This window comes from Cavia porcellus, unplaced genomic scaffold, assembly GCF_034190915.1.
Source record: "Cavia porcellus strain 051 isolate PalLab524CR breed Dunkin Hartley unplaced genomic scaffold, mCavPor4.1 scaffold_34, whole genome shotgun sequence".
Classification (NCBI taxonomy): Eukaryota; Metazoa; Chordata; class Mammalia; order Rodentia; family Caviidae; genus Cavia; species Cavia porcellus.
The window spans coordinates 9,294,369-9,320,843 of NW_026947517.1; positions in this window are offsets into that span (position 1 = coordinate 9,294,369).

The following is a 26,475-nucleotide window of genomic DNA, read 5'->3' on the forward strand; positions in this document are numbered from 1 at the left end:
AGAAAAATCCTAACTAGAAAAAGTTAGAACATAGTTGAAATTGGGTTGAAATTTGAGAGTTCAGGATCAATCTCCTGGTGAAAGAAAATGTCATTCTTCAGCACTTAATACATCAAAGGAAGAATTTACTTTTCTTTTGTTCTGTTTTGTTTTGTTTTGTAGTACCAGGCATCACACCTAGGAGGCCTCTCTGCCTGAGCTACACCTGCATCTGTTTTTACTTTTGTTTTGGGATAGTTGCCCAGGCAGTCTTTCTTCCTCAGCCTGCTAGTAGCTGGAATTACAGGTGTGCACTCCTGGACCAGATGAAAGTTGCAGTTTTATCTTTATTGAATTTTTTCTCAGTTAGTTTTGTTTGTTCTTTTGTTTGGTTGGTTTTAGGGTCTTCTGCATATCAAATTATAAATCTGTCAGTTTTATGCAGTTTGTAATGTGTAAGGACTTTTGCTTATTCTTTTAATTGTATTTTCTAGATAAGTTATGGCTTCAGGTTAATACATTATGCCTCAGAGGATATCCTGATAGCAAACATTTCTTTCAAAAAATTTAAAGTGTAGAGAAAGTGATTAAGTAGAATGTTGAAAAATGTTCCTACACTTGGATCTGTTACTTTCACTATATAAATTCAAGGGAAATGGCAACAAAAAGATTGGCCAAGATTTACATACAGGGATTTTCTTTTCAGCCTTATTTATAAGCTGGAATAATTGGAATCAAAGTAAATGTACTCAAATAGGAATGTCTTAGTGAGAAATCTTCCTTTATTTGAAGAAAAAATATTTTGAATTAAGATAAGTGCATCAGTAGAAATTTCCAAATTCCTTGCGAGGTAAATGGAAGCACTTGGTTTGTAATTAAGAACATAAGAGGTGATACATGTAAGCAATGAAAGAACAAACAATCTGATGGAGATTTTGGGACTAGCATGGCTCCAGAGAGGGTTTTAAAATGACGATGATAATTCCAGTTGTGGATGTTTTGGAGACTGTAATGTTAACTCTCGTCCTCACCATATTGACCTTGAAAATTGCATCAATCTGATATATACTCTGTACCATAGAAAACAGAAGAAAACATTCTCTGAAGAAAGGTCCATTGATTACCCTCCACACAAACCCAACAAAACCCTTAACTATATTAGAGCTTTCGCAAGGTGAAGTTCCATAAGGACTTTCTCTGTCTTTGTAGGGTATTTAGCATTAGCAGCTGGTTCAGGAATTCTGTTCCCATCTTGAGCTGAAGTTCCAACCCTTTCTAAACAGGTAACATGGATCTACCTAGTGGGATGGCAGCTCCACAGCAGATTCACAGAGCAAAAGGAAACCAGGTCAGTAAGTATATGCTTATATCATGTCATCAACAAGTGCTAAACCCAGACTCTTACTGGCTGTGTTTTGGAACTTGAAAGTTATCCCAGCCCAACTCTATCATGGTTGTAAAAGAGAAAACAGAGGTTTGCTGACAAAGTACATTTTACTTCTTAAAGGACAGCTAATTGTCATTTATTCATGAAAACTATTTAATAGTTTCACTTAAGTTATGAGATACCTTTTCTAAAATTTAATGGAGATAGAAAAAGATTCTTGATTTTGTATTTGGCAGACTTACATAAAAGGGAGTAAACCTCCACATGGTACAGAAAAAAGGAGTAAAATTGGGTATAATTCTTATTTTATAGTTAAAGAAATTAGAGCATAGAGAATCAGCAAATCACAGAACCAGAAAAGTGAAGATTGAAATTCTAGACAGTTTAATTTTTGTTAAGATCTGTGTTCTCAACCATTGAACAAGCAGCCTGTCTTATATGCTTGTGTTAGCTGGATTGATTTGGTGTGTAAGCTCATTATACTCAGAAAAAAAAAAAAAGACCTAGTTAGTTGCTTGTTCTGTTTTTTGGTACTACTATAATCTTAAATATTTTATTCTACAGTTAATGAGTATTTCTCCTTAAAATAAAGTGTAAAGACACCCATAGAAGAAGCGCTATCTTTCCATGTCAAGTAAACATGGAAGCAGTTTCTGCTCCTGCCTACCCTGTTATTCTCAAACTTACTATTTGAAGATTTAAATTAATTAAATAAGTATAAATGAGTGTCATGCATAGAAATTTAGATTAAGTAAGTTTCATATATCAATTGTGAGTTATTGATTATTTATAAAATTTAAAAATACCCTCTCTGGCTATTTCTGCAGTTCTATCACTTTTCAGCAGTTGCTTGTATTCAACTCATACCATGTGTCTACATACATGTGTGCACACAAACATATACATACTCTGAAACACTGCTATTTGCTCTAGAAAAGTTAAATTGCTTTTCTACATAAGTGCGGGGGTTCATGATATTCTGTGTACCTCACTTTATTGCTATCTTGAACTATAAAGAATGCATACCTTTTTACTTATTCAACTACAGTTAAGGTGATATTGCATTATGCTTTCCAAATATAACATTGCTTGAAGCAATGTTAAATCAGTCCTAACGTAAAAATAAAGGGATGGTATACAGTCTTGTTTTTATGGAGGACTTTTTCTCTGGAAAACATGAATACGTTTTATAGTCAGCAGTCTCTCCCATTAAAGGCATTCATAAATCTGTATCTCTGGGTCATGGAGAGTGTGATACACTCGGAAAAATAAAGAAAAAGACGAAATGATTTTCAACTGTACATATTAATTCTAAAGCTACACTTTATCTTTTTTTGATCCCACCTCCCCAAGGTAAGGAAGGAGCATAAATTCCAGTACTTATTTTACTAATGGAATTTACATGGACATTAAATATTTGACAAGGTGACAGGGTAATGTAGTAACCACAAAGGAAAAAGAAAGCTACTTGTAAGCCTGTTAGGATTGTGTATTTATAAATGGGAAGAATTTCAAGAAAATCCTAGAATTTTAAAATGCAAATATTTTAATAATTATTCCTCTACTGATGTCTTAAAACATCTACTAGCATCAAAACTATTCAAAATAAGTAATTCTAGCCTGTTTTAAAGGAATAAATATTTGTTTAGAAAAATATTATAAAGAATTGCTTTTCATAGATTATGTGTCCATTTTGTATTTTAAACTAAAAATTGTTGATTATGATTGTAAGGAGTATGGTCCACTTAAATATATTTTATTCATATAGTTTTGTGGCATTGTAGACATTGAGTGTCTACAATGTCTTTATTCATTATTTGTTTTTACACATTTATCTTGATATTTCAAAGCTACGCACTACATAGGGCATCTTGATTAATGAACATTGTTTTAATTTAGGTACCTAATGAGAAACCTCACCATTTGAACCAAACCTGATCCTCTCCTACATTGGGTCCCCTCGCCCAGTATAAAACTAGCATAGCAATTAACAAGTCTTAGTTTGAACAAAAATGGCTTTAAAATTGTTTAAATGACAGATCCTTGAGGTGTAGGCCAATTGTTTGGATTTAGTGTATTTGAGATAATGTTTAGTTCTGTTAATTTTTCATAAGCACCCTACATGGTTTAGGTGTAAGTGTTCAAGACATTCTAGTCAACCTGCCTTGGAGCCAACTGATTATGGACTGAAACTTCCACAAACAGTAAGCTTCCTTCTTTCCTAAAAAAAAGAAAAGAAAAAGAAATCATAGTTGGAGGTCCCACCCCAAACCATTTGAATTCTTTATAGACAATAGGAATTGAAACTATGTAACCTAAACAACAAAGAAATTCATTTATAAGACAATTGGATAGCACAAAAACTAGAATTCCAGAGAACTGCCTTTGGCAAGTATGAGAACCAGGACAGCCCCTGGAATTAATTCTTAATCTCACTGGGCAGAATTAATTTCAATCATTTACTTTCCTTATATTTATCAACAGAAAATCTGTTCTGCAAGAGGATATATGATGGATCTTGATTAAGTCATAGGCTTCAGAAGTATAAGAAGGATAGTGCCCTGTGACAAACAACTTTACAAAGATTGGACTTGGTATGGGTCAAGTAATTCTTTAAAAATACCATCTCTAGTGGGATGGATAATCAGTGGCCTCAAACTCAGCATATATCTAATCACTTATCACCAGATAACTTATTTCAGAATTTTATTATCTTAAAAATAAGTAAACACAAGAAGTAGGCAATATAATTTTGCCTGCTTAAGACTGTGTAGGAATTCTTGGTTGAGCTCAGGAGAGAGGTATCATTTTTGGCTCCTATGTCAATAGAATGTTAGCAATGTAGAAGTACATACAATAAAATCTTGAAGCCAACTTTTCAAAAGGATAAAATACATTTGATTGTCTGCAAGTACAGTTTGAAACGTCTTTTGTCATAATAAGGCTATTATTCTGTAGCATAGAAGAAGAGAGAATATAGAAAAGACATCACCTAATTTTTCTTGAAAAAGTAACTTTTAGTGAACTGGTTTATGTGGTTTCAAAACTTTCAGTGCATTCTAAATATTAATCTGTTATTTCTGTGTGCTTACTTAATTAAAGAAAACTTGTACTGCCAAATATTGTGCTTGGTATTGACCTAACTTTGACACACAATTATTGTGCTGTCAAAGCAGATTACTAAACTGTAGAACAAAACAAATATACTTATAATATTTATATTTTTAAAATAGTAACTGGCATTTAAAGAAACCTGAATTCTAAGAATTTCAATATTTTGCTAATAAAAATTATAAAGAGATTTTTTTCCTATGGGCCATTTTCCCAGAAATAACTTCCCACATGAAGTAGTATAAACCAAGATTTATTTTGAGTGCTTCTTTTTGTTGGCACCATTGTTAGTATTTCAGTTATTCAATCTAAGTCTGTAAGGTGAGTACTCATGTTCATTTCATAGGTTAGGAAATCGGGACACAGCAAAATAGATAACTTGGCCCAATTTTAACATTTATTTGTCGAGCAGTTGAGTTGTGTAATTTTGAAATTATATACTGATCCCCAGTACTTCAGAATCTGACTTTATTTATAGGTCATTGCAGATGTAATTAGAAAATATTAGTCATACTGGAATAATGTTGGTTCCCTCATCCAGTATGTCTGATGTCCTTATGAAAAGAACTTTTGGCACTCATATGTACACAAGGAGAATGCTAGGTGAAAATGAAGACATTTATTGGAATAATGTGACTACAAACCAAGAAATGCCACATTGCCAGTAGGCCATCTGAGGATAGAAGAGAGGCTCTCCATCAGAGCCTCCACAAGAACCAAGTCCTGCAACAGCTCTGGCTCAGAATTCTTGAATCTATAATTGCGAAAAAATCAGTTTCTGTTATTCTAAACCAACCAGTTTGTGATAATTTATTAAGGCAAGAAAATTCAGGAAGAATTTAGATCTTAGGCATTATAGATATCTAGCTTGCCTTTTTTAATGAACACATTATATTGTTTATCTGGATTTAGGAAAATAAGAGTACATTCAATATCACTTAGGTCATGAATGAAATCTAATTTAAGGGAATTAATTCAATCTAAGAATTAATGGCATTTTTTTCCTAGTAGTTGAAGTGCCTCTTTACAAAGTTGTGTGAGAAAGGAATCTTAAATACAAGTTAAGCATCTTTATCTGAAATGCTTTGCACCACAGCGTTCTTGATTTTGGATTTTTATTGGTTTTGGAATGTGTGTTCATATATAATGGAATATTTTGAGACTGGTATCTAAGTTCGCACATGAAATGCATGTATATTTTATCTCCATGTTGTATACATAACCTGAAGGTAATTTTGTGCAGTGTATTCTAAGTTCTTGCATTCTGAGTCACATTACATGAGATTGCATGTGGGATTACCACTTGTGATATTGTGTCTGTCCTCAAAATGATCAGATTTTGGATTTTCAGATTATACATGCTCAATCCACTGTACTTTCTTTTGGGATTCATGTTCCTAGAACAAAAATAACAGAAATACAACATGAATAGAAACAGTTGGAGAACATAATGATCTTGGAATGTACCTATCATTTATAAACTATATGTTAACCTATACTTATTTAAATGTTAGAAAACATGTATCTCCCTTAATAATCTCTGGACAGTTGTGTAGATATTCTCTGTTCCTGTTTGGATAAGGACTATTTAAAAATCTGTCATTTTCCAAAGACATACATTTTAAATAGAACCAGGCTTTGAATACTAGTGCATTAAGCAGGAAAAATGTAAAAGAAAAGCATTCTTTTCATTACATAGAGACTGTGATACAGAATGTGCCAGGCCTTTTGCCTATGGTCTTTTCTAGTTAAAACAGATGGCTGCAGAATAAAGGAAAAGCTGGTGTTTTTTGTTTAAAATAAATAGAATGAAAGACAAAATGAAAAAAGGAGAGTTAGAAGTAGGAATTACTTGGAAGGTATGCAACTCTGCGTATTAGAAACTCTAATGAAACACTGGGGATGTCAGGGTTGTTCTGAATTTCCAAAGATAACTCAAAGCCTAAAAGTCCTGATTTTTTTTCCTTCTAGCTGTATTAATTGATTAAAGATGAATTAAGGAGAAATTTCTTCTTAGATTCCACAGAGGAAGTACTGATTTATAAAGCAGAGAAATCTTATTGTTAAATTTTGGTCAGTGAAGCCTTTGATTTGTATCTTCTAATATTTCTTTAATTTTTAAAGTCATCTGAGAGCTGCATAGTGAAGTAGGCCTGGGATTGAGTCCTAATTCTGTGCCTTATTAGGAGTTCCTTGTATAATGACCTAATATTTTTGTCCTGTTTTAATAATGTATAAAATTGCAAAAAGGACACTATTCACTTTTGAAGATTCATTGGTTGGAAATATATAGAAGTGCCTGGATGCACAACAGTCACTATAATACAGTATCTCACCTTAATGGGATTATTGCTATGTTTGAAGCACTTGGTATATATTTCATATCCAAATTAAGAACTAGTTCATATTATTCCAGTTCAGCAACTGAAAAGTGTAAGGCATACATGCTTTGAGTAATTTGGTGAAATCACACATTAGTAAGTTACCTATAGATTTGGGAATCAGTGCTAGATTCTTACCTTGCAATTTATTAACACAGCTAGCATTTATTAAAGATACTATACTTGGTTCTGTATTTGGGATCTCTCTCTCTCTCTCTCTCTCTCTCTCTCTCTCTCTCTCTGTCTGTCTCTCTCTCTGTTTCTCTCTCTCTCTCTCTCTCCTGTCTCTCTCTCTGTCTGTCATTAGGCTACAAATAGTTACAATCATTTCAGACAGAGGAGAATGAAGCACAAGGGCATCAGGAGAACCTGTGATAGAATGTTGAGGACAGAGTGGTAAATGGCTGGGACAGGTGGAGACTAAGGAGTGAGACAGAAAATTCAGGAAAAGACCTGGCTTGAGTCAAGACTTGATAGTATTGAATGGTATGCTAAGTCCTCTACCCTGATAGCCAGAAGTTCTCAGTCACTTTGGGTATCTTTGAAAAAATAACCATTGTTAGGTACAGCGCAGATGTACCACTGTATTTCGAAAATTTGCTCATTTTTAAAATGTCATTAAGTATATAGTAGGCACTTAATAAATATTGATTTACCTTAAAAGTAATCCTTTGTTGGTTGTTAGTCATCTCAAAAATTTTTAATTATTTCAGTGACGTGAAGGGGAAATTTATTTTTGTTACTGAGACACCACTCTGTGGGGACTATACTATAATCCCCAAAATATTAAAGAGTTATAGTGATATGTGTTGATGATTCACTGATAAATATCCAGAAGATCAGTCATTTGTTGAGCAAAATGTGTGTATTGCTTTCCCATCTTCCATGTTGCCCTAATGAAAGTCATATTGATTTTTTTCTCATGATCTTGAATTTGACAGCTTAGTTATTTATTTCCACTTCCAATATAAAATGAGCATATTACCTGGTTTTCTTGATGATGCTTCATACAGATGTGTTTCATTAGTGCCTCAAAGATAATAAAATTATTCTTTAAAATTGTTATCTAGAATATGAAATTTAAAGTACATGATTCCAAGGTTAATTAAAAAAACAAAAAAAGATGATAATGATAAAAAGGAAGAGAAAAATTCAGATACTAGAAAGAAAGAATGAACCCACTCACCCACAAACTGAAAGTCCGTTATACTGATCTTTAATACAAATTATGTGTTGACATCATACTGACCTAATTGTAAACTATTTTATTCAATTATTATAACTTTCTTTGCTTTGATATCACCAAAATATATTCATGTATGGTTTCTAATATGTGTATTATTATATACACCAAATTGTTAATTCTTCAAATTCTTAGTTGTGTGTACCAAATTCTATAGTAAATAAAGGTCTTAATGGTAAAAAAGTTTACATTTTTATTAGAAAAGTTTTCTGAGCAATGCTGTGTTAATTTTAAAAACTTACTATTAAAACATAAATTGCGTTTACCTTTATGTGATACAGTTTAAACATTTTGACTATTTTGGATCTTTTGTCATGGTAAGATGCTAATGATTGATGTTTCAACTCTTTTCCAGTAAGATAGTGCTTTCTTTGTATTTGCTATTGAATGAGTGACTTGGACAATTGGTGTATAATATTAACAGTTTAAAGGCAGATAGAAAGCCAGAGATTAGCATAAGTGTGATTTATAATTGAGTAAAATGAGACCAAGGAATATTACATGTCTTCACAGTAGTCACTTAGCCATTGTTGGCATTTTACAATCTCTACAAGAACACTGAATTATATGAATTTACTTACATGTATATTACACTTTATATGTGACAGAGAATGAATTTTCATTGAAATCAATGAAATCAGTTCATTTTACCAATAACAGTTTATTGGCTTATGACAAGTCATTTAATTATCTCACTTCTCTAACAAATGTGATACGCTAAATCTTGTCCTGTCATTTGTAAGTGAAAGTGCATAATTTTTACAGGGAAATTATGCACAAATATCAAAATTTCATTATATTAATAAGTGTCAATAATTATTTCTCACAGTACTTATATAAACTCTGTCATGCTGTCTGTGATAAAGGTAAATTATATGAAATGAACATTGAAATACAGTGTACAGATGGACTGTTTTGTTAAACTTTATCACTGTGTGAGCTATGCGGTACTTTCAAGTAGCTTTCATCTGCCTCAAATTTCCCCCCAAACAGAATAGTCAAATAGTACCTCTGTAATTCTCTCAATTTTCAAAGTTGCTTTGCTCAGTAATTTTACTAATGAATGGATAGTATTGAGCAAAATCTTTTAGGCCAGTAATAAACCAAATTCTACTAATTCATTAAAATAATAGGAAAACATAAGAAGAAGCTTAGAGGAAAAAAATAACCTTTTTCTCAGGCAGGAAACAAACAGACTAATTATAGACTGACTCTGATTTTTTTGTGGCCTGGAGCAAATATTTTAGTCTCTTGGAGCCACCATTTCCACCTTGGTAAAATGCTGGTAATCCTTAATTATTCTGTTTTACAGGATTTTAATAGCGTTGGAATATTCTTTGTCAAACTGTTTTGAAAATTGTGAAGTACCTCACAATTGCATTATTTCATTTGGTTTCCCAGCAGTGCCGGAACATCTTCACACATTGTTGATCAAATCATTTAATCATTCATTCCACATTTACTGAACAAACATTAATTGAATTCCAGAAGCTGTGATTCATGTTAGCATTAAACATCAAGCCATTCTGCCTCCTTCTTGAGTCAAAAAAAAGCAAAGAAAAGGAAAAGAAAGAAAATAAAAGAGATGTGAGCTAGGGGGCTGGGGATTTAGCTCAGCAGCATAAGCGCCTACCTTGCAAGGAGGCAGTCGTGATTTTGATCCCCAGTACCGATAAAAAAAAGAAAAAAAAAAAAGAATGAGATGTAAGCTAGAAGGGCAGGCAAGCTGGATTGCACTGTGAACACATTAGGCAGACAGTGAGCCTTGGTTTGTGCTTCCAGGAGAAATAATCTGACCTTGTGTTACCAAATTTAAATAGGGCAGAAAGGGAAAAGGAAGTCGGCTCTTCCAAATTGAATACACTCACTAATTCCTCCTTTCCATGATAGGAGGTAAATGTCATTATTGTGTCCACTTTTATAACTGAGGAAACTGAGTCAGACGGGGCTTAAATCATTTGGAAGGAAATGCAGATAAAATAAGAGCATAGAAAGAAGAGCATACTATGTATTCGTCATTCTTTTGTTAGTGGAAGAAATGCTTGACACAGTTTAAAGGAAAAAAAAAAAACCTCAACAGTTTTGGTTTACAGTTTCAGAGGTTTCAGTCCATGGTTGACCACTGTTTGCAGAGCAGAACCATCATGATGGAAGGGTGTGGCAGGAGAGGGCTGCTTCCTCTGTGGCAGCCAGGAAACAGAATGAGGGAAGAGCCATAGACAGGAGGCCGCGTACCAGATGCAGGCCCCAATCACTGGCAAGTGTACTGTTCTTTTTTTCTCATAATTTATATTTTAAAGGGAACAAAACCAAGGAAAATAAACCAGAATAAAGCCAATCAAAACAAAACAGTGTAAGGGATACAATTTCAAAATAAGATAGTAAGAAATCAACAGCAGTTACCATAATGCCTCTTAGAGTTTTCAAAACAATTACCTATAATTTCAGATATACTCAAACAAAAGAAAACAAAATAGAACCAATGAAAACAAACCAATGAACACAATAAAGTATTTCAAGCTAATAGTACATCCAAAATAGCTACCATAATATGTCTTGTTATCGTTGAGATAGCTGCCCATGCCATCAGATACAATAAAATCAAACAAGATAAAACCAAACAAAATAATGAAAATGATACAGGACTTCAACAATGATAATAGGGAATTGGCCATGGCTACTGCCTTCAGAAGGAGATGCCCCATAGATGCTACATTGTGTATTGTTATCTTCTGAAAAGATGATCAGATTACTGGCTTTAGGCCTGCAAGTCAGTGAAATACTGAACACTACAAGCATTAAGTTATATTTTACCTCAGTAGCTATCATCACATCCTGTATTTCTTTGGATCAGCAGGTTGCTTATGAAGGAGGGGCAGGGGAAAACATTGACTCTTCTTGTCTCCCTGCCCACATACCAGAAGGGGCTGGCATCTAGTTCGCCCTGCAGTGACCACATATGGCACTGACTCACAAGAAGTGCTTGGTTCCTTATTGGCTTCTTGTTCCCTTCCCCCATGCTCTGTAAATGGTGCCGACTCACAGGAAAGGGCTGGCATCTGGTTCTCCCGCAGTGGTCTGCACATGGTGCTGACTTGCAGGGAGAGCTTGGCTTCTTGTTCTAGTGTACTGTTCTAAACATCTCTCAAACCAGTCAAGTTGAAAGTCATGATTAGCTTTTACATACTGGGACATCTAAACTGGCCAAAAAGGGAGGAAATAAAGGTTGTAAAGGTCTGGAGTTGGAGATGACTTGCTATGGCATCATATAGTAAATATAGTTATGTCCTGCACACTCAAACCTTCATACATGAAAATAGCCTTTTAAATTAAAAAGTTCAAATTTCATGAACACAGTGAAGAAATATATAGCCTAGTTATTGTAATGCAGCATGTTAATTATTTGCTTGTAAGAATATGCACAGGATGAAGAAGTATAGGGTGACTTACTTTCTGTGTGGAGGAGTCCACAGAAGTTTTCTACAGGAGATAATGTGTGTGCAGTCTTGGATGACATTGTTCATGAGAGCCAGTTCATTGTTCAGAGAGCCAGCAGAAAAGGACTTTTGCGAATGATTCAAAGAAATACTAACAGTGAAAGAGGTTGGTGATTCTTTGAAAGTACAGCTAATTTGGTATAGTTTTCTTATGGAGGGGCAAGAAGGATTGGAGATAGGACAGCAATTGAAAAATGAGGGAATCCTGAGAAGCCTTTTTGGTCAGCATGCTTCAATAATATTGTGCTTTTGGATTCCTTATATTCTAATAAGATGTCTTCATTAATTTTAAATAACAGCTTATCTAATGTTGGTGCATAATAGTTTTAGATAAAGACATGATTACTGTAAAGAGGAAATCAAAATATAATGTTTCATTTATTTCAGAATTAATAGTTTTAAATGAACTAAGTAATACATAGAATTTTCTATAATTCCTATGTACATTTTGCCAGTTAAAATGTTCATACTTTATATTAATATTGTATTTTTATGTCAATATTAATGTTTTAATATTTCAAATTTGGACTAAACTCAATGGCCTGTGTTTATGGTGTTCATATCTATTTCTAAGTGATGAAATTAATGAAGTTTCAGGTGTTTATCTGAGAATAACATAATTTTGTATTGAAATCCCTTCCCACCAAATAAGTGGTTAATACTGCCTTTTCTGTAATTTATCTTTTTAATGTGACTTTATATTTGCTAGTTTTCATGATTCATACTTTAATTAGTGGCCATTTGTGGGTGAATTTGTAGTACTGTGTGACTGAGATCATTTTCACCCAGCCCCATGATTCCTGACCGAGACAGGCTGTCTGAGAATTCACTTTATCTGATTTGCAGGCTGTGGCCTCCATGTTAAAGGGAAACTTTAGATTCTTTCTATGAATGTATTTAAAAGCTATAAATTAAAATTCAAAATGAGAAGGATTTTTTAAGGTTATAAATTTAATTTTCAGTGTTCTCTAGATACACAAGGGTCTTGGAGAACCATTGTTAAAATTAATTAGAAAAAATAATAGATTTTAGAAAATAAGAATGTAATGTAATTCATATTTTATAATGCCTTTTCCAGAGACTGTGGAGACTAGGGTCAGAAATGCCAGTTAAATATAGTTGTGGTAGACTAGGATAAGAAAACAAAGATTTCTGAGAAAATCTTAAGCTTGATTAAGATCTGGTAACTTGGTATAGTAATTGTTGGGTAGGTTGTTTTTATTCCAGACCCTTAGGAATTTGTGATCAAAGCAAAAGCCTATTGTCATGTTTTGGGGAAAAGAAGAATTAACTGAAATTTATTTATTAAAGTGATTATTCTAGGGGATAGGAGTATAGCTTAGTGGCAAAGTGCCTGCCTGGCAAGTGTGAGGTCATGAGTTTGATTCCAGTACCAAAAAAAAAAAAAAAAGGTTATTGTTGCAGCAAGATGACAAACAGTGCTTGGAAAGGGCAGCAGTTGACAAACAGGGATGAGTTAGGACATTACTGTCATTATCAATGAGTGACACTCTGCCAAATAATTGCAGTGATTTAGAATAAGGTCAATGGACATTACAGGATCATATGCTGAGTATGACCCTTCCAGAAGTGTCTTCCTACTCAGCTCCTAGCTGATTTTGCTGGAGCTCATCTCACATCGAATCTGACCACCCAGGCAGACTAAGTGCAGTTGTACCACGTGTCCCTTCCTGGAACATGCAGTTCTCTGTTTATTTTGTGAGGAACAAGAGTGATTTCCTCAGAGTATTCTAGTAGTAACCAGAGAGCTAATGTAATGGCCTCTTATACATTCTTATCTCGACAGATGAATGGATTTCTAAATTTAGTGCAAGTGAACAATGAAATACTATGCTGAAAATCAATCATAGGCAACAATGTGGATGAAATTAGACTATGTTCAGTTACATTAAATAAGTTAGGCAAAGAGTAACAAATACTCTTTGCCTATACATTCTTATCTCTTGGTGGTGAGAAGGGGTATCTGTTTTATCCTCTACCTTTGATCTGTTCAGAATATTCTTCCTCTCTTGATTTTTTTTCAAGAGAAATGCCATAAAAATGCTGTTTTCATCTCTGTTAGCTCAGTATGTCAGTGGTCCAAACCACTCTCACAGTATTTTTAAAATGTGCTTTGTTGCTCTGGATCTTGAACTCCTTGGAAGCATAAGTTATGACAACAGACTTAGCATTCTGGGCAAAGTATGAGAGTAAAAGCAGTGCTGGAAAGATGCTAATGAGCAGAGATAGCCCATGGGCTGTCTCCTGGCTGTGTGTGGCGTGGCACTAAGAATTTCTCCCTTAATCAGACACGGGCAAGTCTTTGTGGTTGAGGAGGGAAATGGAGTCACCATGCTCTTGGCCTCACTGAGCTGAAAATGCTGGAAAACAATTTGTGTTTCAAAATTTCAAGGAAATCTTATCAGAGCTGGAAAAGAGAAAGAGAGAAAATGTCAAAGACATTGGCAGTTATTAGTTCTATTTGTACAATGTTTCTTGCTTTCTTATTTCAAAATACAAGATTGAATTGAATTTTCTGGCTGCCTCTGTAGTTGGATGAGGTTGCATTCTTAGTCTGGCCAGGGAGTTTCAGTCAGAAGTAATGTGTATGCTCTCATTATCAGTGTGACACTCTCTAGAGGCTCAGGTTCTATCTTCCTTGGTGACCAGCAGCTATCAAGCTGGTGGCTCCTTATTCATCTGTTGTTTCTGAGTAACATGTCTGCCTCAGTGGAGATGTCATTTCTGGAAAGAATTAACATCTATAGTTTAAGTCCATTGACCTTTGTCTTTTTTTATGCAACATACATGTCCTACTAAATAATTTGACTCCATACTTACAAACAATTTGATCTTTTTAATATGTTAAGTAAAGCCTATTATCATTGTACACTAATGGGCTTTTCTCATAAGGACAGTAGTTTAGCACCAGATTCTGATAACACTCCAAGAAGCCTTTTCTCCTACCACCACTGCTGAAATTAATTCTGTCTGTGATTCTTACCATCAGTCACTCCAGAATAAAAGGCTGGGGCCTTTTAGTGGATAGTACTTTTATAACATGTACCTATTTTAGAGCTGCTAAAAGCCAGGAGAGGAAATAGCTGCCCTTTTTCAGATTCTCTAATGACAGGTAGACTTTCATCTATCCTGAGATTTCACTTTAGCACAATTCTATTAGTCTAGGCTTAAAGGCATAAAAATGAAAATAAATATATTTTGTTTTAATTTTAAATAACAGCTCGTATAAACTGTTAAAACTTACAGGGTAAAATGTGGTGTTTCAATGCAAGTGTACATTGTAGAATAGTGGCTTCAAATTTGATGTACTAATTAGTATATGTAGCATTTTAAATGTCTATTATTTCTTTACTGTGTGAACATTTAAAATCCATTATTTCAGCTATTTTGAAATATTCAGAACATTAACTGTATTTGCCATGCTGTGAAATGTAATACGAGAGCTTACTCTTTCTACTGTAACTGTACCTACTGCCTAATATCTCCACATTCTTCATCTACCTCACATCTAACTCCCACCTACCGCCTTTCTACACTTGTATGTCTCAGAATTGGTTTTGATTACACATATAAATGAGATGGTGCAGTATTTGTTACTCTTTGCCTAACTTATATAATATAACTGAACATAGTCTAATTTCATCCACATTGTTGCCTATGACTGATTTTCAGCATAGTATTTCATTGTTCACTTGCACTAAATTTAGAAATACATTCATCTGTGGATGGACACTGCCTTAGTTACTTTTCTCTTGTTGCTGAGACAAAATACCCAACACCCCAAATTAAGGAAGGGAAGGTTTATTTAGCTCACGGTTTGTGGAAGTTTCAGTCCAAAATCAGCTGGCTCCCAGGCAAGGTGGTAACAATTCAGTAAGGAAAGTTTAAGATGACAGAAGACAGCAATGCAGCAAGAGCAAAAGGGATGAAAAAGTTTCTTTTCCTGCCTTATATTATACACAGGTCTCTCCTGCCATCCCCAGGGTAGGTTTTGTTCACAAAATCTCCTTGCCCTCCTCTTGCATAGGATGAGTCTATTTAAAAAATAAGGCCTCTGGCTGCTTGTTGAATAATTTAAACTTCTAAGCTTCTCAGATAGATACAGTTTCAACAACAGCAGGCTCTTAGATTGTTCTGCATATTGGCTACTTGTGAGTAGTACTGTGGTGGAACATGGTAGTACAGACATCTCTTTCACAGATTTTACTTCCTTTTTTGTATAGAACCCATAGTGGGACTGTTGACAAATCTTAAAGCCCTACAGAACCAGAAGTGCTATTAAGTGTCCCACACAAAAAGTAGCGAATTTCATCCCAGAAATCAGGATGAATTAATGAATTTGATGTATATAAGAAGCAGAAGCATGTCCACTAAATCAAGAACAGGTGCTAGCTGTCTTTCCTTGCTATTTATATTTTGTAACCGTGTGGGAGGACAAGGTTGAGACCTGTTTTTTTATGACAGAAAATTTGAAAATGATGCTGTTCTCCAGATGATTATATCTGAGAGTTTAGGTTTTTGCCAAGCTTCATTTCCCTCTGTAACCTGTCACTGTTTCTTTAGCACTACATTTTAACTCTAATTTTGTAAGCAGAATCAGATTAAATTTAGATTAGATTAGAATCTTATTATAAAGTATTTTTACCCTAAACTTAAAATTTATACTAACATTCTCCATATAAATAGTCCAATTACATATGGGGGTAGGTACTAAGATTTTCTGATCCCTAACTGGTTAGATTTTCCTGATTAGTTAACATTTTAGGTGGAAGCTGTTCTGTTTTCAGGGTAGTGGATGTTTACTCCTGATATATTTTTAAATATCTAAATCAGCTTTTCTCTACACTGAAGTATTCAACTTAGTGTCTTTAAAATATGATGCAAACAAAAAATTTAAAATGGGACTCAATTAAAACCCCAATTCAAAACTTGAGACTAGTTTAGTCATGGTAGAACTCATATGTGGCTTCTAGTGAATATCTGCTGGTGCAGAAGATTTCCTTTGTTCACATTAATACATGTCATACATCAGCTTTTCAGAGCAAGCTGTTTTTACATGGGCTTATTACTACTCTTCTAAGTTTGCTAAGAAAAATATGATATGGAAAAGTGGAATTGGATGGAATCTTCTTTCTCAAGTTGGATTTGTTATTTTAGTTATTTAAAGGAGAGGTTTTTTTTTTTTTTTTTTTTTTTTTTTGGGTACCTTGCAAGGGAAAGGGACTCAAAGCTTGATCTTCAACTAGAAATGAATGTTGATGGAATTATTTTGGATCTTGATACTTGAGAGAGTATAGGGGGACACAAAATATATACTGGATGACACATGTTCATTTAAAAAACACAAATTATAAATTCGGAATGTTTATAGAAGTTGATTTAAGGAAGTCAGGTTTATGATATTTTCAATTTTGTGATAGTATTCTGTCAGTGAGGTGGTGGTATATAATAGCAATAGCAGTAATGCTATTCGATGTTACTTTTCAGGAAAGGACATTTTGCTGTTAAGCATGTTATGGTTTGTACTGGAGCGAGGAGCAAGAAACACTGGTTAGTACCATCACTGTAGTGACAGGCAGCCTCAAGTAGGGCTAACTTGAGAACATGTGGATTAATCTGTGAATATACCCCACATTACCCTTTGTTTATGTGTTTATAAAACACTTAAAAGATTATTTTAAAAATAAAAATACTTTATAATAAGATTCTTAAAAATTACCTGTGAATTACATCTTTTGTTTTAAAGAATATACCATAAAAGAACATAGCACTGTTGTTTAACAAGTGTGTTTTGATTAGATTTATATAAAATTTATGTAAAACTCTTTGAACCATACAGTTTCTTCCCAAACAATTCTTCTGTCTTGAACATAAACATAGTTCTTTTCTAAACTAAAGAAAGGCATAGCATTGAGTTATATGCAAATTTCAATTTTTTTTCACTTTAAAACTAGCACAAAAGGTATCAAATCATCAGTGATGCTTCTCTAAGTTTAATCTTGTGTAGTCAGTCTAATTGCTAAGTTCTATTTCTTAACATCAAATTCTAATGATTTCTTCCATTCTGTGTCCTTAACTTACATCTGTAAACTTGATACCCTATTCAAGTTATTGTCCACTTCAAGTCTTAAGGCTTTGGACTTCCAGTAAGCACTTAAGCTTACACTGACAGACCTGGTAAGCACATAGAAAGAGAGTATGTTGTGTATTATTTCTTTGTCTTTGTAGGTTATTTCTATTTTAAGTGAGCCTAGCCTCTGGATAATATGATAAAAAATACTCTACCATTCATTGAGTGTGTTTTCCAAATATAAATGTCTTACTATATCTGGTTTATCTGAGAGAATGTCAAATATGGTGATGCACTTATGAGGTTATACATAGAACGTATCTAGAAGGAAACAAATATTTCAAAAATAATTTTCACTTAAAAGATTTAAAAATATTTAAATATCCAGTGGTTTGGAAAGATCTTAAAATCCATTTATATAAAGCCTGAATTATTCCTTTTAATCTATTAACTGATTTTCTATTATCAGTTTATTTTTGAATATTAACTGTATGGAATATCTAATGTATGATTAAATAATTCAGAATGGTGGCATGATTTTGAACAGGAAACAGTAAAATTGTGATAAAATGAAAAGACATTAGTGTCATCAAGAAATCAGGTAATCTCAAATGCTGCCAATGCTGTGGGTGAAAAGGAGCCCTTCTTCATTGTTGATGGGAGTGGAAACTGGTATCAGCACTGTGGGAATCAGTACATAGATTCCGCAAAATACTTAAAACAGAAATCACATTGAATGGAGTATTCTCATTCTACAACTTTTACTGGAAGAGTTAAATACATCATAGTACAGGCATACAGGCATACTCATAGAGGAATAGCTCATAATAGCTAAATCATAGAGACCTGTATGCCAATGAGCAGATGAATGGGAAAACTAACTGTGGCATGTATATACAATGAAATATTACTCTGCCATAAAAAAGATAAATTTGGGTCATTTATAAAAAGATAGAAAAGGATGTACCTGGCTAACATAATGTTAATTGAAGGGCAAGCTTTAATGGAGTGTGATTTATTTTATATGGGATACCCAAAGCATAAATAGCAAAATAAAAGAAGATAACAAAACAAAGGGAGATAGATCTTTTGCAGGAGGGAAGAAAGGTGACCCCAAGAGATGTAGAGAAGGATGAGGGAAGGGATGGGAAGGAGATGAGAAGAGACTGAAGATGTATTATGTACATGAGCCAACTCACCACAATCAGTGTAATCATTATGCACTGCAAACATGGGCTAATAAAAACAAAAATTAAAAGAATAACAGATCACCTGGTGAGGACAAAGTAAAACTGTGCTTGCCTATAATCATTTGTGGGGTATATATAATAATTTTAACAGAACCAAGCTATTGAAGTGTAAGAAACTTTAAGAGTACTTTTAGGGAAGAGGTAGAAAGCATGAATGATCAAAACAGGTAGCAAGAAAGAGAATAAAATCAGCTGAAATAGAAAGTCAACTAAAGTGATCCCAGCAGGCATAATTATATTTTCAGGGAAGTGAATCCCCAACTCCTCTAGTCAGCGTGAGACTGATTAAAGGGAATGTAAAATATAGTCCACTTAAGGCCACGTTTGAACATCTATAGATAAAGAAGTCTGCATACTGTACATTTAGTGAAGCTATTTTTATTTTTCAGGTCACTACTGTCCAGCAAAGAAATTAGTATAATGGAAAGATGAATATTTTTAAATTAGTAAATTTTTAAATGAGGAAAATGACTTTAAAAAGAAAACAAATTTTCCTGTTTTAATGAGCTTTTTCTTTAGATATTATAACTAAGTGGCTCCAATTTGAAAAGTGTAGTTGCCTTCTCCAAATATAATCAATCTTTGAGACTACAGGGTGAGCTCCAATAGCAGACTTAGCAGTTGGGTGGGCAGCTGTGTCAGTGTTAGTGTCATGCTATGCTCTTTTTACTTGTATGCAGGGTGGCTTCTGAGGCCACATAGAGGCTTCCTCTCCAGCTGGAATGCAGTGAAGTTCTTACATGTGTAACTTTGTTAATGCCCTACTAGCATCAGTTCAAGACTTGGTTACTGTCCTCAGTAGTTTGTGCTAAAAGACTAAAAGTTATTTGTGTGTGTGTGTGTGTGTGTGTGTGTGTGTGTGTGTGTTTTGCTGTTGTCCTTGCTTTAACTTCCTTGCAATCATCAGTAAAATTCAAATGATGAACCTAAGGTGAAAACTGACATGTTAGCTATATCTATGCTTGATCAGGCCTTCCTGATTTTATTCCCAACAAAAGGGAGCCCAGTACATGCCTGTATGTCTGTGATAGTTTATAGATTAAGAGGTTTGGTTGGCCTGAAGAGTAGCACAGTGACTTCTGTAGCATCTGTTTCCCTGACTCAGAACGGACTTCATTGCAGTTCCAGGATATATAATGAAATCTAGTGATAGTTAGTTAACTTGTTACTAAATGATGGTGTAGGGGAATTGTCTGAAGTGTAAGTAGTGAATTCATAAAATTTCTTATAATATTTCAGAGTAAAATTGTAGAAATATTGATATATGTGTTCTCAATGAAGACAAAATCACCAAGTTTAAATCTATCTGCACTGTAATGATTTCACAGTGTATACCTGTCTCAAAACATGATGTCATACACTGTGAATGCATACAGTTTTATTTGTTAGCAATCATCATTTAAAAAAAAACACTGACCCTTAGCAGTAACCTTGGAATGTAATGTGGATAATTTTCCAAGCAGTTTGTTTCAGAGTAGATTAACAAATAAAAGAAAACATTGGAAAGACACATAGTGCTTGTTTTTATGCCATAAATATGATTTATTAGAATTTATTAGAAAATACGCCTTACACTGATGCAGTAGGTCTTTATGTAACGTATTAAAAACTAGTGCTCTTGTGACAATAGAAGAAAGAGGAGTTTAAAACTTTCCTATCTGGAGATACAGGAAAATATTTTTCTGATTCATTTTACTATTCTAATTGTTTTACTAAGCCAAATATATTTGGAAAAGTGAGGTAGATATAAAACATTGCATACTTTTGCACATTTGATATGTGACAATGATGCACTATTCTTTCAGTAGATTGAGAATTCAATTTCATTAATTTATCTAGACTGTCCACTTGACTCAGTCATTCTAAGAGGGGACTGTTTCTTGCATATGGTATGTCAAGAAAAAAAAATTATAGTAGTAGCTTCAGTCATTTCTCTATCCCATATTTAACTGCAGTGCAGTTACTGTTGCTGGTGGTAATTGAAGCTACAAATGGATGCAGTCTTAATGTCTGTCCACAGACTGTTCTCAAATTGCGCCTAGGCCATTAGTTGGACTGGCTCAGTTGAGGTGATGGGAATGTCAGCGGTGGTATGTTGGGTCTCGTATCTCACCTGTATGGCAGCAGTCTTGCATCCTGGATGTTGGTGTGGTGCTCATAGGGTGGACAACAGCTCCTGGCTCCTGCCTGTCAGAGCCAACTACTAGTATCTCTTAACCTGGTTTGTCTTTCCTAGTCTCAACCAATAGAATGAAGTTCTCTTTATTTTAACTTCAACATTTTTATCATGTGTAAGAAAACAGTATTTAACCCATTTCCCATTTAGGAAAAAGTGCAGCTTGCTGCCAATGTTCATTTAATTTTCATTGATCTAGAAGAACTATATTTTATGAATGAAAATGCTACTAAAAAGAGTGCTATAAATAGAAAGATATGTTTGCAAAGAATACCAGTACACTATAGCAATACAAAAGTAACAATAAAACCGTGGTATTTTGTGTCAGACTTTGAAAGTAAGGTTAGGACAATAATCTGCAAATTCCTAAGGGTAAACGCTGTAGCCACAAGTGCTGCCAGTGTGTATTCTGTAGCAAATGGGAATACAAATAAAACTGTTATTCCAATAACATCTCATTAAAAAACATTATATATTGTTTGTGGTAAACTATTTTTATTAAAACTACTCAGAAACAACCTAAAAGAATCATTTCCTAAATTTACTGATCTCATTCATGTTCAAAATTGTAAGGTAATTTTGGATATTTACCAAAAGATAAATTAACAGATTATTTTTTGCCTCACATAGCATGGGATAATGTAGAGACCACTAAGTTCTCCCCCATGCAACAGTTATCTACTAATTGCCATTGTACAAAGTAGAGTAATGCTTCTCAAAATTGGAAAAAAAAAGAACATACTCTTGTGGAATTAATTGGATGTGCTATGCATAGATGTATTCATCTCAATTATCATTTGTGAGATTAGGAAATATTTAAGCAAAAGATTCTTGAATAGAAATAATTATTCAAAAATGTGTCTTTCTTTAAATAGATTTAGGGATACATGGTCTGAAAAAATAAACCATTTATATATTTTGGACACTTGGGAATTGTATAATCTTAAAGCCAAAATTCAGTTTCCCCAAAAATATGTGCATCAAAGTTTTTGCCAGTCATTCACAATTTGACTTGGTCAGATAACATAGTGGTAAGTAGAATCTAAAGGGCCATATTTGTTAAGTTCGTATTTTTTATTGCTTATTAGAAATTGTACCAAAACCCAGGTTTTCTTTTTTTTTCTTTTTTGGTCTTTTTTGTTTTTATCGGTACCAGGAATCAAACTCATAACTGCCTGTTTGCAAGGCAGGTGCTTATGCCACTGAGCTAAATCCCCAGACCCCAAAACCCAGGTTTAATTGGGTGGCATGTTTGGTTGAGATATTTTAAATGCTCAGTTTTTTGGGTGAAACAATTTATAGTCACTAGGAATTCTATTGGCAATAGGATATGCATTAACTCACTCCACATGGATTTGCAGTTAAAAAATCAGCCTTCTAGATTCTTACATATTTGCACAGTCATATTAAGTTTTTCATCTTTGATAAAAATGTGTCCAAATCCAAATGTTTTCTAAGATAATTGCGGAAAACTTTTTAAAATAAAATTGTGAAAACTGTAGTGGCCACCCTGAACATTATGAAAAGTTAAACTTTCTCATTTTAAATGTTTCATTTTATAATTTTATTGACACACCTTGCCATGCTCTATATAATACTGGATGGTTTTAAATAAAATGTTCCAGCAGTCATTAAGTTAGGGTCAGTTGGCTGTGATTTCAGCCTTAAAAAGTAAGATGTCCTTCATTCCAGTCCAGTTTGGCTTCATTTTGCTTATTCTAACATCACAAGAATAACTTTGTGCTTATATTTCTTACACATTTTTCTAAGGTTAGTAATACAGTTTGCACAAATGACAGCATTGGGTTCCAGACCTTTTTTAAGTGACATAACTGCAATTTTCCTTTCTGATCTATACAGCACACAGTACCTACTTTTCCCAGAATAACTTTTTTTAAAAATGGAAATTTCCTTGAGGAAAATATATGCTTATCAATAGTTAGAGCTGTCTTCTTGAGCAGTCTTCAAAGCTGAAGTAAATAAGATGTGAAGTTTAACTTCCCAGTAGGATTTTTTTTTTTTACTTTTTCATTTTTATCGGTACCAGGGATCGAACTCACGACAGCCTGATTGCAAGGCAGGTGCTTACACCGCTGAGCTAAATCCCCAGCCCCCTCCCAGTAGGATTTAATTCAGAAATTGCTGACCGAATACAAATGTTCATAACCTTCTGTCATAAGATTTGCTCATTATCTTGGTCCAGTTCAGAAGATTAGGTGTAAAATATTATAAAATTCAAAATTAATAGCTTAAAAAAGTACCAGCTTAAATATTTTATTGTTAAAAAGAAATGTGTATGACTCTGGTTCAGGATTTATACATTTCGCACTGTGCGAGATCAGGCAGTTAAATGACACTTCATAAGATCAATTTAATTTAAAAATAACGTTCAAAATCATAATATTAAGGTAATTGTTTTTTAGTGTTATTTCAGGAAAAGATCCATGTAAAGTTATGTAAACTTTTAAAGTCTTAATTTTTATGGCTACTTTTTAGTATCCTTCAGTAAGAAAACTGAAACGCCTCCAACATCTATCTGAGAGATCACTTTGGCTCTTTATCAACTTTTGTGGTTTGTGTTTCAGATGTGCTTCCCCCACCCCCAACCCCCATAGAGTCATGGAAGCAGCTGAATCGAACATTTGCGATTGGTTCCTTGGCAAGCCCTGGGATTGGCAGTGTGAGTGCTGTGCCCACCCAGGGGCAAGGAGCCAGCATACAGCATGGGGGAGGGAAGGCAGCATGCTTTTTTTTTCCTTTTTTGCTCTTTCCCAGTTGGTGTTTGGGGTGGCCATGAATGACTCTCCTTCAGCCACTCCACCCTGCCTTGGAACCAGTTGAGTATGGACTGAAATCTCCAAAAAACTTTCAGATAAGTAAACCTTCCCTTGCTTCACTTGGATGTCAGGTATTTTGTCTCAACAATCAGAGAAAAGTAATCAGGACACCTCCTCTTGCTCTATGAACTGCTCCATTTTGCTTATTGATAATTTCTTCTCTTGTTATTCAAAAAATCAGAGAGACATCTATCACAGTTTTTAGATACTTGGTATTTAAAATAAGACCAACTGTCTTTAAATTTGGATGATTTTTTTTCTTACTATCTGTGCTTATGATAGTTTTAACTTCTTTGAGCTTTCAGTTTCAATATATTAATTGGTAATGTGGAGTTAGTAATAGAATTTTTATTTTAGAAAATAGGTTTCAAATAGTCAATGAATTAATGCAGGTAAAGTATGTTTAATTAAATGTTAGAGAAATTATTCAAAGTTGACAGCTAAAATTAATAATTACAATATAGGATTTAAATACAAGACTCAGCTGAAATTCTAAGACCAGGAACAGTATGTAGATGCCAAGAGCAGCACATCTTCAAATGAAGTATTGGAGGCAGTGATGAACTAGGACACACATGCCACAGCAGGCTCTTTGTATCACTAAAAGCTCCAAAAGGTTCATCACCACTATACTAGACCATTCCCTTGGAAACTTATAGTGAAAGTTTTCAGGCTATCTTCTCAGCATTAGAGATGCACCTTTCCAACTCTTATGTTTTATTAGTAAATGTTTATGATGCATAATGGATACATTTCATCCTGCAGAGTCATTACATGTATATACCCACATCAGGAACCTTTTCATTTCTCTTTTCCCCGACTCTCCTCTGCCTTCCTTCATCCATTGATTCTCTTCCCATCTGCAAGGTATCTACATCCCCATTTCCTGTGATCCTTTATTTTGCTCTTTGAATTATTTGTTCTTTGAATTTCTCATGTAAAACATGTGAGGTTCAAGCTTTCATGACGGAATTATTTCATTAGTTTTGTGGTTTCAAGGTATATCTTTTCTTACAAATGACTCAAATTTATCCTGTTTTATGCCTGAGTAGTAGTCTGATAGATTGATAGATCCATTGATTGAGCTGTCATTCATGATTGAATTCTGACGATTCGAAGGAATTGCATTTTGTGGGTGAAAAAATGTTTTACAGCAGAGAATACCTAGGAAGTGAATCAAATGTTAATTTAACATCATTCACTATAATTATAGAAACATGTTATGTTGGAGCTTTTGGTGTGCTGAAACAGGATAAAAAAGGCAGATTCAAGGTTTTACCACAAAGAAGCTCCTTGGCTGGATACAAAATCAATACTCAAAAATCAATAGCATTTCTATACAGTAACAACAAAATCACAGAGAAATGAGAGAAGTCACACCCTTCACAATAGCAACTAAAAACATGAAATACTGAGGAGTTATTCTCATGAAAGAAGAGAAAGATCTATATAAGGAAAATTATAATACACTGAAAAAAAGAATTTGAAGAGGATCTCAGAAAATGGAAAGACTTCCCTTGCTAATGGATAGGAAGAATATATATTGTGAAAATGGCCATTCTCCCAATACTATTATACATATTCAATGCAATCCCAATAAAAATACCATCAAAAAGATCTCAAAAAATCACTCCTAAAATTCATCTGGCACCAGAAGAGACCTACAATAACAGAGACAGTTCTAAGCACCAAAGGCAAGGCAGGAGGCATCATAATCCCTGACTTGAAGTTATACTACAAATCAACCTTAGTGAAATCAATATGGTACTAGAATAAAAACAGAGCTGAAGATCAATGCAATAGATTGGAAGATACAACCACAACTACAAACACACTCAAATATCTTATCTTTGATTAAAGGGGCCAAACAGGTTCACTGGATGAATGACAGTCTCTTTAATAAATGGTGTTGGAAAAACTGGCTCTCCATATGCCAAAAACTAAAACTAGACCCATGCCTGTTGCCAAATACTAAATTAAAATCTAAATGGATCAAATATCTGAATATTAAAGCAGAAACACTAAATCTATTGGAAAACAAATTGGGTAAAAACCTTGAAGACACAGGGATAAGTAGAGAATTCATGAATAGGAATCAAACTGCACGGGAAATACTTCCCAGAATCAATAACTGGGATCATGTCTTATTATAAAGTTTCTGCATGTCAAAAGAAATCTCTAGCATAGTGCAAAGAAAACCTACAAACTGGGAGACAATCTTAGTGAACTATCCCTCAGACGAAGGACTTCTGTCTAAAACATATAAAGAATTTTAAAAAATCAGACCACCAAAATTCAAGGACCTAATCCAAAAATGGACATCTGAGATTCTCAGATGAAGAAATACAAATGGCAAATAAATACATGAAAAAAATGTTCATTATCATTACTCCTTAGAGAAATGCAAATTAAAAGCACACTAAGATTCCATCACACTCCAGAAAGAATTGCCAGGATAAAGGAAACTACCAATAACACATGCTGAAGAGGCTGAGGGGAAAAAGGAACTCTTCTGCACTGCTG